The sequence below is a fragment of the Cherax quadricarinatus genome, chromosome 7 (genome assembly GCF_038502225.1).
Source record: "Cherax quadricarinatus isolate ZL_2023a chromosome 7, ASM3850222v1, whole genome shotgun sequence".
In the NCBI taxonomy this organism is placed as follows: Eukaryota; Metazoa; Arthropoda; class Malacostraca; order Decapoda; family Parastacidae; genus Cherax; species Cherax quadricarinatus.
This window is the reverse complement of record NC_091298.1, coordinates 68,021,133-68,036,132: the sequence shown is the minus strand read 5'-3', so window position 1 is coordinate 68,036,132 and position 15,000 is coordinate 68,021,133. Positions and strand designations below refer to the sequence as shown.

The 15,000-nt window shown below is 39.4% G+C and overlaps 1 protein-coding gene across 1 annotated transcript in view; it reads right to left on the bottom strand.

Moving 5' to 3' along the window:
* Nucleotides 1-15,000, bottom strand: part of LOC128686986 (coiled-coil domain-containing protein AGAP005037) — a gene marked incomplete at its 5' end in the record, with an annotated part of 674,061 nt that overhangs the window by 62,580 nt on the left and 596,481 nt on the right.

Sequence of the window (15,000 nt, the reverse complement as noted above, 5' to 3'; positions counted from 1 at the left end):
TAAGTGAACAGTATTTAGATAAGGCTAAAGAGGTCTTTGTGGCATTTATGGATTTGGAAAAGGCATATGACAGGGTGGATAGGGGGGCAATGTGGGAGATGTTGCAAGTGTATGGTGTAGGAGGTAGGTTACTGAAAGCAGTGAAGAGTTTTTACGAGGATAGTGAGGCTCAAGTTAGAGTATGTAGGAAAGAGGGAAATTATTTCCCAGTAAAAGTAGGCCTTAGACAAGGATGTGTGATGTCACCGTGGTTGTTTAATATATTTATAGATGGGGTTGTAAGAGAAGTAAATGCGAGGGTCTTGGCAAGAGGCGTGGAGTTAAAAGATAAAGAATCACACACAAAGTGGGAGTTGTCACAGCTGCTCTTTGCTGATGACACTGTGCTCTTGGGAGATTCTGAAGAGAAGTTGCAGAGATTGGTGGATGAATTTGGTAGGGTGTGCAAAAGAAGAAAATTAAAGGTGAATACAGGAAAGAGTAAGGTTATGAAGATAACAAAAAGATTAGGTGATGAAAGATTGAATATCAGATTGGAGGGAGAGAGTATGGAGGAGGTGAATGTATTCAGATATTTGGGAGTGGACGTGTCAGCGGATGGGTCTACGAAAGATGAGGTGAATCATAGAATTGATGAGGGGAAAAGAGTGAGTGGTGCACTTAGGAGTCTGTGGAGACAAAGAACTAAATATATTAAACAACCACGGTGACATCACACATCCTTGTCTAAGGCCTACTTTTACTGGGAATTAATTTCCCTCTTTCCTACATACTCTAACTTGAGCCTCACTATCCTCGTAAAAACTCTTCACTGCTTTCAGTAACCTACCTCCTACACCATACACCTGCAACATCTGCCACACTGCCCCCCTATCCACCCTGTCATACGCGTTTTCCAAATCCATAAATGCCACAAAGACCTCTTTAGCCTTATCTAAATACTGTTCACTTATATGTTTCACTGTAAACACCTGGTCCACACACCCCGTACCTTTCCTAAAGCCTCCTTGTTCATCTGCTATCCTATTCTCCGTCTTACTCTTAATTCTTTCAATAATAACTCTACCATACACTTTACCAGGTATACTCAACAGACTTATCCCACTATAATTTTTGCACTCTCTTTTGTCCCCTTTGCCTTTATACAAAGGAACTATGCATGCTCTCTGCCAATCCCTAGGTACCTTACCCTCTTCCATACATTTATTAAATAATTGCACCAACCACTCGAAAACTAGATCCCCACCTGCTTTTAACATTTCTATCTTCATCCCATCAATCCCGGCTGCCTTACCCCCTTTCATTTTACCTACTGCCTCACGAACTTCCCCCACACTCACAACTGGCTCTTCCTCACTCCTACAAGATGTTATTCCTCCTTGCCCTATACACGAAATCACAGCTTCCCTATCTTCATCAACATTTAACAATTCCTCAAAATATTCCCTCCATCTTCCCAATATCTCTAACTCTCCATTTAATAGCTCTCCTCTCCTATTTTTAACTGACAAATCCATTTGTTCTCTAGGCTTCCTTAACTTGTTAATCTCACTCCAAAACTTTTTCTTATTTTCAACAAAATTTGTTGATAACATCTCACCCACTCTCTCATTTGCTCTCTTTTTACATTGCTTCACCACTCTCTTAACCTCTCTCTTTTTCTCCATATACTCTTCCCTCCTTGCATCACTTCTACTTTGCAAAAAATTCTCATATGCTAACTTTTTCTCCCTTACTACTCTCTTTACATCATCATTCCACCAATCGCTCCTCTTCCCTCCCGCACCCACTTTCCTGTAACCACAAACTTCTGCTGAACACTCTAACACAACATTTTTAAACCTACCCCATACCTCTTCGACCCCATTGCCTATGCTCTCATTAGCCCATCTATCCTCCAATAGCTGTTTATATCTTACCCTAACTGCCTCCTCTTTTAGTTTATAAACCTTCACCTCTCTCTTCCCTGATGCTTCTATTCTCCTTGTATCCCATCTATCTTTTACTCTCAATGTAGCTACAACTAGAAAGTGATCTGATATATCTGTGGCCCCTCTATAAACATGTACATCCTGAAGTCTTCTCGACAGTCTTTTATCTACCAATACATAATCCAACAAACTACTGTCATTTTGCCCTACATCATATCTTGTATACTTATTTATTCTCTTTTTCTTAAAATATGTATTACCTATAACTAAACCCCTTTCTATACAATGTTCAATCAAAGGGCTCCCATTATCATTTACACCTAGCACCCCAAACTTACCTACCACACCCTCTCTAAAAGTTTCTCCTACTTTAGCATTCAGGTCCCCTACCACAATTACTCTCTCACTTGGTTCAAAGGTTCCTATACATTCACTTAACATCTCCCAAAATCTCTCTCTCTCCTCTACATTCCTCTCTTCTCCAGGTGCATACACGCTTATTATGACCCACTTTTCGCACCCAACCTTTACTTTAATCCACATAATTCTTGAATTTACACATTCATATTCTCTTTTCTCCTTCCATAACTGATCAGTCAACATTACTGCTACCCCTTCCTGTGCTCTAACTCTCTCAGATACTCCAGATTTAATCCCATTTATTTCCCCCCACCGAAACTCCCCTACCCCCTTCAGTTTTGTTTCGCTTAGGGCCAGGACATCCAACTGCTTTTCATTCATAACATCAGCAATCATCTGTTTCTTGTCATCCGCACTACATCCACACACATTCAAGCATCCCAGTTTTATAAAGTTTTTCTTCTTCTCTTTTTTAGTAAATGTCTACAGGAGAAGGGGTTACTAGCCCATTGCTCCCGGTATTTTAGTCGCCTCATACGACACGCATGGCTTACGGAGGAAAGATTCTTTTCCACTTCCCCATGGACAATAGAAGAAATAAAGAAGAACAAGAGCTATTTAGAAAAAGGAGAAAATCCTAGATGTATGTATGTATATATATATGCATGTGCGTGTCTGTGAAGTGTGACCAAAGTGTAAGTAGGAGTAGCAAGATATCCCTGTTATCTAGCGTGTTTATGAGACAGAAAAAGAAACCAGCAATCCTACCATCATGCAAAACAGTTACAGGTTTCCGTTTCACAGTCATCTGGCAGGACAGTAGTACTTCCCTGGGTGGATGCTGTCTACCAACCTACTACCTATAAAAAAAAAAAAAAAACGTACAGTGGACCCTCACCTAACGATATTAATTGGTACCCAAGAACGAATAACGTTAGGCGAGTTTTTTAGCGTTAGCCGAGGCAAAATGTTAGCGTTAAAATGTATCGTTAGGCAAATTTAACGTTATGCGATGCGTTTGTTAGGCAAGGGTCCACTGTATATCAAAGTTTTTTTACATGTTTTCAAATGTAAAAAAAGAAAAGAAGATCTACTTTTTTTTACATACTTTCAAATGTTGAAAAAATGTAGATCTATGTTTGGACAGTTTAAGGGTTAAAGACACCTCTGAGAGAAGATGTGGGTTCTTGCCTCTCAATTCTCTAGCAGTTATCTTAGGTGTACTCTCTAACTGCTTTTTTAAAACAGTTAAGGTGTGAACAGATGTCTTCTTCAAGGGGCCAGGCCAAGGTTTGGCAGAGGGTATCTCAACACTGCCACCAGCCTTGAAACACTGCACCCAGTTCCTCACTGAACACTCACACACACCAACATTTTCCACTATTTCTTTCACCTGGTGCCCAGCTTTGTGAAACCCTATGATTTGAGCTATAGTTTCAGGTGTCAAAGACTTCCTTTTACCCATAATCAAACATGTATAGCCCCAAAACCAAAGGGAACACCGGACAGAAGATAGGGCGAATGAGAGACAAAAGTGTAACACTTCCTCTCACCACTGCAGCCATGTGAGCACTGAGGAGTCACTGTGGAGTGTGGCAACAGGCCGTGACATAATGCTAATGGCTGCTACCCGGCATAATGCACTGACAAAAAAAGACCCCCTGTGTTTGGTAGGCCTTGGATTTTCATCACGGCATTATGCAGGGGCGCTCACCCATCATAAAGCTGTGACAAGCACTGTATATATGCAGTGGTACCTTGACTTACAAATGCCCCAATTTATAAGTTTTCCGAGTTACAAGCCATCACTCGGTCGATTTTTTGCTTTGAATTACGATCCAAAATCCGAGTTACGAGCAAGCTTCAGATACGCCGCCGCTAGTTGGCGCAGTGAATGCCACAACAATGCACATGGTTATCTCACTGTGGAAGCATCTCTCATGTTGTGCTTGTGTTTTGTGCAGTTATTTTGCCAAATTTCTTTTTTCTAATCATGGGTCCTAAGAAAGTAGTGCAAAGGATGCTGAGAAGAAGAGGATGATGTCCATTGAGTTAAAGCATGAAATCATAGAAAAACACGAGTGAGATGTGCATGTAGTTGACTTGGCGAGGCAGTACAAGCGAGATATTCACCCAAAACGTAGGTCGGTCTCCTGACTCAGGAAAAAAAAAATTCTGAGAAAATCGCTTTTGTTTCAGTGTTTTCCTTGTGAAACTAGTAATCTAGTGCAGTTAGCCTCATAAATGCTCTGTTTTCTCTTATAATAAGACCTCAGAAGGGCAAGAATGGGAAGATATGGTCAGGGTGATAATTATTTTTACCTCGGGAGTGGCCACCACCACTCTTCACATAATGACACATTTTATTCATTCTAGAGAATATATCATGTTTCTATGTTATTTATATTGCTTATTATGTCATATCAGATCAATTTTGACAGATAAATAAGACACAGAGTTGACATTAGCGTTATATTAAAGTATTTTCTCCTGCCTCCCAAGAACCAGGAATTCCGCTGGAATGGATTAACGGCATTTCAATTAATTTCAATGAGGAAAATTGATTTGATATACCAAGCATGCTCACGCATGCTTGCTGTAAGTCCAAGCCCCTTGCACACAAAACCTCCTTTACCCCCTCCCTCCAACCTTTCTTAATGGAAAAGAATCTTTCCTCCGTAAGCCATGCGTGTCATACGAGGCAACTAAAATGCCAGGAGCAAAGGGCTAGTAACCCTTTCTGTAGAAAATACTAAAAAAGAGAATAAACTTTATACAGTAGGGCCCCACTTTAAGGCATTTTGCCTCACGGCATTCCGCTACTTCGGACATTTCAAATTATGGCCAAAACTCACTATATGGCTCCCCCCACCTGACTTTTTAATACAGTCACCATGCCCCACCCGGTTTCTTTACATTTTCCGTGAGCACCGCGTCTCTCCATTATGTCTGGAAACTTTTCATTTTCCGTGAGCACCGCATCTCTCCATTATGTCTGGAAACTTTTCAAAATTTCAAGTGTTTTAAAGTTATTTCATGTTTTATATATACTATATCCTGATGATCATACTTATGTGTACTTGTACCTAAATAAACTTACACGCTGTGCTGGCATGCAGGTACACATTAAAATCACTAAGAGTGCTAGGGGCTCTTGTGGCCTGGTGGCTAAAGCTCTCGCTTCACACGGTGAGGGTCTGGGTTTGATTCCCAGCCAGGGTAGAGACACTGGGCGTGTTTCTTTACACCGGTTGTCTATGTTCACCCATCAGTAAAATGGGTACCTGGGTGTAAGTTGACTGGTGTAGGTCACAACCTGAGACACTGACCTAATTAGCCTGAAATGCTCAGCATGACAAAGGGCTTTCTATATAATAGTTTGTCACTGATGTTAACTAGGCCTCTATACTATGTACATGTACTTGTAGTAAATAAAGGTATTATTATTATTATTATTATTATTATTATTATTATTATTATTATTATTATTAACAGATATGAGGCTGAAAAGTTTGTTAAGGAATTTAAAACCTACATAGACACTGAGGGATTTATTCCTCAATGAGTTTTTGACTGTGATGAAACCAGCCTCTTGTGGAAAAGAATGCCTAAGAGAACCTACATCACATGAGAAGAAAAATCATTACCAGGACACAAGCCTTTGAAAGACAGGCTAACACACTTTGTTGTGTGGTAATGCTAGTGGGGATTGCAAAATTTAAAACATTGCTTATCTACCACTCTGAAAATCCATGGGTGTTTAAGAAAAATAATGTGATAAGAAGTAAACTCAGTGTAATGTGGAGGGCAGTTCTTCACTGAGTGAATACATGAAGTGTTTGCCCCAAGTGTCAAGCAGTACCTTGCGGGGAAAAAAAAACTTACCATTAACCCTTTCACTGTTGAGACCCCTGCTCATAAACTTGCTCTCAGTGTCGAAGAATCCCCCCCCCCACCCCCAAAATTATTTTTTCCTTATGAAATGATAGAGAATCTTTTTCCAATGATAATGACACAAAAAGTATGAAATTTGATGGAAAACTTACGGAATTACATTCTCATGAGGTTAGCGGTCTCAGCGATACATAAACGTCGGTGATTTTGCCCACTTTGAGCCCTATTTTTGGTCAATTCCATTGTTCTAGTTGACCAAACTCATAGCTATTTTGCTAGAACTCCATTTCTTCTATCAATTAAGCACAAGAAACTGCCCATTTACTGATTTCAACTACTCAATAAAGTGATCAGAAATTGGCAATTTGGCAAATTTCACACAAATTTCAAAAGATGCCAATTTCAAAATAGGGTCCAGAATAAATAATGCAGACATTCCTGGCACTAAAATAACATTTTCTCTGTTCATCAGTCACATCTCCAGGCCCCTCTTACATTGCTCTTGCTTTCCATTTTGAATTTGTATTCACACAAAAAATAGATTTACTGTTATGCAGACTACTGCATTATTGTAATAACTATAAATAATGCCAACCCATTCTTGACTGCGTATTAGACTGGCCAATTGGACACATATTGGATGGTGACATCATTTGTTTACTCTTGAACATCACCAAGAATCGAACATTTCCACTACTTTGAGCTCAATTTCAAGGTGCTTTTCATTGTGAAAGCAATCAAAATCATTTTTATTTCTGTAACATATCTTCCATTCTATCAAATGAGACCAAGAAAATGAGAATACAACAATAAATACCACACGGTTAGAGTTTTTTTCTCATTATGCACTGCGTGCTGCAGGATATTTTTTATACTGTGCACACTGACCATGCAGACCCATTCTCTCACATGTAGGTCTACCAGCTTTCTCCTGCTAGATCTGAAGCCGCTAGAATTTTGGCATATTAATACAGCCCCAACACTGGGTTGTAAGCCATACTAATACGACACTGACAGTGAAAGGGTTAAGGGCACTTCTGTTAATGGACAATGCTTCTGCTCGCCCTCCAGGCTTGGAGGAAAATTTGGTGGATGGACATAGCTCCTCTTATCCAACCCATGGACCAGCAGGTAATTCCCAATTTCAAGAAACTTTATACAAAAGCACTGTTTAACCACTTGAGGGTCTGTGCTGTTGTTCTAAGGCAGCTCTGGGCAAACTACAGCCTGCAGGCTGCATGCGGCATGCCAAGATCGAGTTTTATGCATCACTGCACTCAGAAAAGTTTCAAGATCTGAAAAAATTTGCAAGAAAGAAGTTTGTGTTGTTTGCATCAACTTACATTTGTGAGCAGATTTTCTTCATAATGGAAGTGGCCCCTGCACTGAAAAGTTTGCCCAGCCCTGTGAGCTCAGCTCACTCACATAAGCTATGAGTGGTAAATTTGGGTCGTGATATGAGAGAATGGATCTATGTGGTAAGTGTGCACCATATAAAAAATCTTGCAGCACACAGTGCTGCAGGACTTTTTATTTAAAACAATTTTGCAGTGTATTTTTGTATTTTTTTTAAAGTTGTATTCATGGTTTCTTGGTCTCAGTTGAAAGAATGGAAGGTATATTACAGAAATAAGAGATGATTTTGATTGGTTGTATGACTGAAAACAGCTTGAAACTGAGTTCAAAGTAACAGAAATGTCTGATTTTTGCATATTAGACCCACCAGTTGCCATGTACTGGATGAGTGACAAATGATGTCACTCATCCAGTACATGTCAACTGGTGGGTCTAATATGCATTCACAATGGCACTGATATTATTTATACAATTATTACAATATTTCATAACAGTAAATCTTCTATTTTTTGTGTGTGAATAAAAATTCTTCGTGTGAATAAAAAATCAAAATGGAATTCATGTGAAAGCCTGACACTGTAATTAATGAACAGAGGAAATGTTATTTTAGTGCTAGGAATGCATGCACTGTTTATCCTGGACCCAATTTTTAAATTGGAATATTTTGAAATGTGTGAAATTGGTCAAATTACCAATTTCTCATCACTTTATTGGGTAGTTGAAATAGTTGATTGTGGATAGGTGAAATACTTAATTGAGTGGTTTCTTGTGCTCAGTCGATAAAATGGAAGGCACACCAGCAAAACAGCTAATAATTTGGTCGACTGGAACAATGTAATTGGCCTAAAATAAGACTCAAAGTGAGCAAAAATCGCCGATGTGTAAATACAGTGGAACCCCAAGTTTTGGCCGTAATCCCTTCCAGGAGCTAGGCCTAAAGTCGGAACGGCCTAAAGTAGAAGCAATATTTCCCATAAGAAATAATGTAAATCCAAGTAATCCGTTCCACCCAAAAATATTCACAAAAAATTATTTTTTTACAGAATAAATACTATAGTTTACATACAGAAAACAATGAGAAATAAATATAAAGCACTAATTTTAATGGATAAATGAACATTTAAATCAGTTTTACCTTTATTGAAGACTCTTGTTGGCATATGAAAGGCATGATAGTTTGTTTGGAGGCAGGACAAGATAGTCTTTCAATATGACACTAATATCAACTCTACAGCATATTTATCTATCACAATTCATCTAATATGACATAATAAACAATATTAATAACATAGAAACATGACATACTCTAGAATGACTAAAATACATCATTACGTATGTCACAACTGGTGTTATGTTGTGTTGTTGATGGGTATATAAGGGCCACTGAGAGAATAAGCATAAGTGGCAGCAGAGGCGGCGGTGTTTTCAGTCGCCCTATATACCTCAGACAACAATGGAGTAGTTAAGTTTCACGTCATCATTTTTCTATTGCTTAACCCTTTGACTGTCGCGGCCGTATATATACGTCTTACGAGGTACCGTGTTTGACGTATATATACTCATAAATTCTAGCGGCTTCAAATCAAGCAGGAGAAAGCTGGTAGGCCCACATGTGAGAGAATGGGTCTGTGTCGTCAGTGTGCACCATATAAAAAAAAATCCTGGAGCACGCAGTGCATAATGAGAAAAAAAAACTCCGACCGTTTTTTTTAATTAAAATGCCGACTTTGTGGTCTATTTTCATACAGTATTTATGGTTGTATTCTCGTTTTCTTGGTCTCATTTGATAGAATGGAAAACATATTATAGAAATAGAGGTGATTTTGATTGATTTTACTATAAAAAGAACCTAGAAATGGAGCTCAAAGAAGGGGAAATGTTTGATTTTTGCCAATGTTCAAAAGTAAACAAATGATGCCATTGTCCAATAAATGTCCAACTAGCCATTCTAATATGCAGTCATGAATGGGTTGATGTTATTTATACAATTATTACAATATTGCAGTAGTCTGCATAATAGTAAGTCTTCTATTTTTTGTTTGAATAAAAATTCAAAATAGAAAGCAAGAGTAATATCAGAGGGGCCTGGAGACATGACTGATGAGCAAAGAAAATGTTATTTTAGAGCCAGGAATGTCTGCATTGTTCATTCTGGACCTTATTTTGAAATTGTCACATGTTTTAGTTTTTGTGAAATTGGCCAAATTGCAAATTTCTGACCACATTATTAGGTAGTTGAAATCGGTAAATGGGCAGTTTCATGTACTCAATCGATAGAAAAAATGGAGTTCTAAAGAAATAGCTATGAGTTTGGGCGACTGGAACAATGGAATTAGCCGAAAATAAAGCTCAAAGTGGGCGAAATCGCTGATTTGTAAACAGCGCCGAGGTCGCTAACTTCGCGAGAGCATAATTCTGTCAGTTTTCCATCAAATTTCGTTTTTTTGGTGTCATTACAATCAGGAAAAGATTCTCTATCATTTCATAAGAAAAAATAATTTTTTTTTTTTTTTTTAAATTTTGCGACACCAGGAGATACCTCAGGATTGGGGGTTGCGACAGTCAAAGGGTTAATCGCTTAACTTACTTGCTACACTGTTAATGATACACTTTATCGCTGGCTGGCGCTATAGCCTTTATCAACTCATGCTGCTTTAGTATTGTACACGTCGTAGAATCACTGAAGAAGGCACATTCTTCCCTCTCTCTTCCTCCTCCACTTTGGTACTTTGCTACAATTTCTTTCTTCAATTATATCATGTTTCTCACTTTCTTTACCAAAGGGCTGCCACTACTAAGTTATGAATTCATAGTGAAATGTGTGGATGAGCGTGCAGGGTAATATTCACTGAAGGATAAACAAAGCTAGACTGGCTCATGATGCCTATGCGGGCAGGCGGATAGGTCTGGTATGCTGGCCGAAACACGGGACACAGGGCGAAACTCAGGTCAAAATTTTGCCGAAAAAAAGTGGTCTAAACTCCAAGCGTCTGATACTCAGGGCGGCCGAAACTCGCAGTTCCACTGTATCATTGACACAGCAAAATTCGCGATACTGAAATTTTGTCAATTTTCCATCAAATTTTGTACGTTTTGTTTTATTACTTTGTACTAAATGCCTCAAATGATGTAGTGGAAGTTTTAGCAGTAAAGGTCGAGAACCAAAACCTAGTCATTGTGGTAGTCTACAAGCCTCCGGATGCAACATCCCAGCAATTCCAGGAACAGCTGTTAAAAATTGACCACTGTCTGGAAAATCTTCCAGCTCCTGCACCCAACATCTTGCTCCTGGGGGATTTCAACTTAAGGCACCTAAAATGGAGGAATATAGCAAATAATATTGTTGCAGTAATAACACCAGGAGGCAGCTCTGATGAAAACTCACACTCACACGAGCTTTTAAATCTCTGCACAAAATTCAATTTAAACCAGCAAATAATAGAGCCTACTAGACTGGAGAATACACTAGACCTCATCTTCACTAACAATGATGATCTGATAAGAAATGTCACCATATCAAAAACAATATACTCAGATCACAACATAATTGAGGTTCAGACACGTATGCGTGGAGCCCCAGACCGACATAATGAGACTAGTCATGAGGGAGCATTCACCAAATTCAACTTCAATAACAAAAACATAAAGTGGGACCAAGTAAACCAAGTCCTAACCGATATAAGCTGGGAAGATATACTAAGCAACACAGACCCCAACTTATGCCTAGAACAGATTAACTTGGTGGCACTCGATGTATGCACAAGGCTTATTCCTCTACGAAAAAGGAGGAGTAGATGTAAAATAGAAAGAGACAGGCGCTCCCTTTACAGGCGATGGAAAAGAATAACAGAGCGGCTAAAAGAGGTCAATATATCTGAAATGCGTAGGGAGACACTGGTCAGAGAAATAGCAAGCATCGAACTCAAGCTAAAGGAATCTTATAGGAGTCAGGAATCGCGGGAAGAACTAAAAGCCATAAATGAAATCGAAAGAAACCCAAAGTATTTCTTCTCCTATGCCAAATCAAAGTCGAGAACAACGTCCAGTATTGGGCCCCTACTTAAACAAGATGGGTCCTACACAGATGACAGCAAGGAAATGAGTAAGCTACTCAAGTCCCAATATGACTCGGTTTTTAGCAAGCCGCTAACCAGACTGAGAGTCAAAGATCAAAATTAATTTTTTATGAGAGAGCCACAAAATTTGGTTAACACAAGCCTATCCGATGTTATCCTGACGCCAAACGACTTCGAACAGGCGATAAATGACATGCCCATGCACTCTGCCCCAGGGCCAGACTCATGGAACTCTGTGTTCATCAAGAACTGCAAGAAGCCCCTATCACGAGCCTTTTCCATCCTATGGAGAGGGAGCATGGACACAGGGGTCGTCCCACAGTTACTAAAAACAACAGACATAGCCCCACTCCACAAAGGGGGCAGTAAAGCAACAGCAAAGAACTACAGACCGAGAGCACTAACATCCCATATCATAAAAATCTTTGAAAGGGTCCTAAGAAGCAAGATCACCACCCATCTAGAAACCCATCAGTTACACAATCCAGGGCAACATGGGTTTAGAACAGGCCGCTCCTGTCTGTCTCAACTATTGGATCACTACGACAAGGTCCTAAATGCACTAGAAGATAAAAAGAGTGCAGATGTAATATATACAGACTTTGCAAAAGCCTTCGACAAGTGTGACCATGGCATAATAGCACACAAAATGCGTGCTAAAGGAATAACAGGAAAAGTCGGTCGATGGATCTATAATTTCCTCACTAACAGAACACAGAGAGTAGTCGTCAACAGAGTAAAGTCCAAGGCAGCTACGGTGAAAAGCTCTGTTCCACAAGGCACAGTACTCGCTCCCATCTTGTTCCTCATCCTCATATCCGACATAGACAAGGATGTCAGCCACAGCACTGTGTCTTCCTTTGCAGATGACACCCGAATCTGCATGACAGTGTCTTCCATTGCAGACACTGCAAGGCTCCAGGTGGACATAAACCGAATCTTTCAGTGGGCTGCAGAAAACAATATGAAGTTCAACGATGAGAAATTTCAATTACTCAGATATGGTAAACACGAGGAAATTAAATCTTCATCAGAGTACAAAACAAATTCTGGCCACAAAATAGAGCGAAACACCAACGTCAAAGACCTGGGAGTGATCATGTCGGAGGATCTCACCTTCAAGGACCATAACATTGTATCAATCGCATCTGCTAGAAAAATGACAGGATGGATAATGAGAACCTTCAAAACTAGGGAGGCCAAGCCCATGATGACACTCTTCAGGTCACTTGTTCTATCTAGGCTGGAATATTGCTGCACACTAACAGCACCTTTCAAGGCAGGTGAAATTGCTGACCTAGAAAATGTACAGAGAACCTTCACGGCGCGCATAACGGAGATAAAACACCTCAATTACTGGGAGCGCTTGAGGTTCCTAAAACTGTATTCCCTGGAACGCAGGCGGGAGAGATACATGATTATATATACCTGGAAAATCCTAGAGGGACTAGTACCGAACTTGCACACGAAAATCACTCACTACGAAAGCAAAAGACTTGGCAGACGATGCAACATCCCCCCAATGAAAAGCAGGGGTGTCACTAGCACATTAAGAGACCATACAATAAGTGTCAGGGGCCCGAGACTGTTCAATTGCCTCCCAGCATACATAAGGGGGATTACCAACAGACCCCTGGCAGTCTTCAAGCTGGCACTGGACAAGCACCTAAAGTCGGTTCCTGACCAGCAGGGCTGTGGCTCGTATGTTGGTTTGCGTGCAGCCAGCAGCAACAGCCTGGTTGATCAGGCTCTGATCCACCAGGAGGCCTGGTCACAGACCGGGCCGCGGGGGTGTTGACCCCCGGAACTCTCTCCAGGTAAACTCCAGGTATTGTACAGCTTCTTTAGCAAAGAAAAAAAAATCAAATGCTGGTGAATCCCCATCATCTTCAAGTGTTACTGCAGAGACAGAAAAGAAAAAAAATGATGGGCAGTTACTTGATGTTATTATGGAAGGTGGCAAACAACCTTTCCAAACAATAACATCTCTCCACCTTCTTAGGCCATCACCACTCCTCAGTAAAGGTAAAGTGCAGTTAAATTTTCATTTATTTCATGTATTTATTGTTTTTGTAGCTTTCATGTATGACTTTATACATGCAAATATTATTATAGAGGTTTAAATAAGCAATATTTTCACTTAAAATGTTTTACAACTGGTAATTTTTTCGGGTCTGGAACAGATTAATCCAACTGACATTATTTCTCATGGGAAAAACTTATTCAATATTCATACAACTTACTATTCGAACAGCCTCCTGAAACGGATTAGGTTCGAATATTGAGGTACCACCGTACTGCATATTTACACAATTATTACACTAATGCAGTAGTATGCATAACAGTAAATCTTCTATTTTTTGTGTGAATAAAAATTAAAAATAGAAAGCAAGCGTAGTCACACCTGGAGACATGACTAATGAACAGAGAAAATGTTATTTTAGTGCCAGGAATGTGTACATTGTTTATTCTGGACCCTATTTTGAAAATGGCCTGTCTTGAAATTTGTGTGAAACTGGCTAAATTACAGATTCCTGACCACTTTACTGGATAGTTGAAATAGGTAAATGGACAGTTTCTTGTACTCAATCGACAGATTAGAAGAAATACTAGTGAAATAACTATGAGTTTGGTATACTGGAACAATGGAATGGACCAAAAATTGGGCCTAAAGTGAGTGAAATCTCCAATGCATAAATATCGCCGTTGTGTAAAGTGTATTCTAACCTAAACACTCTGTAATCCGGCAAAATCACTAATCCAGCACCCTACAGGTCCCAATGATGCCGGATTAGTGATGGTCATCCTGTATTAATATGTACTTAAAATTGTACTTTTGTACCAATGTAAATTGTAGTAATTTCAATGCTTTTTCCTTCCTCTCTACTATAAACCTTCTAATTATAATATTTTTCTACCTAGTTTTTTGTAAAAATACATAATTAAAATTTACCATCCTATAACCTATGTCTAGTTTTAAGTAGTGTGTAAGCATTAGGATTAGTCTGCCCAAAATGCACAGCATGCTGGTGGCTTTCTTTGTGCTTAACAATACTTCATTAGATGTAAATTACAGTTTGTATACTACACAAAGAAATAAAAATTTTGATGTGATTTTTTGATTTTGAACTTATCTAAGTTCAGCCTAAATATAGATGTTAGTTACAACTCCAAAAAATGTTAGACTCACAATGTTCCAACTGACATTTGCAGACTTATAGCAAAATTTATTATAGTCAGCTTGGCTGATCAGGTCCTGATCCACCACAAGACCTGGCCACAGACCGGGCTGCAGGGATGTTGACACTGCAGCCCAGTATACCCTCCAGGAATACTCCAGGCTCAATTTTACGCATGCGTGTGTGTATGCAATAATCGTGAAC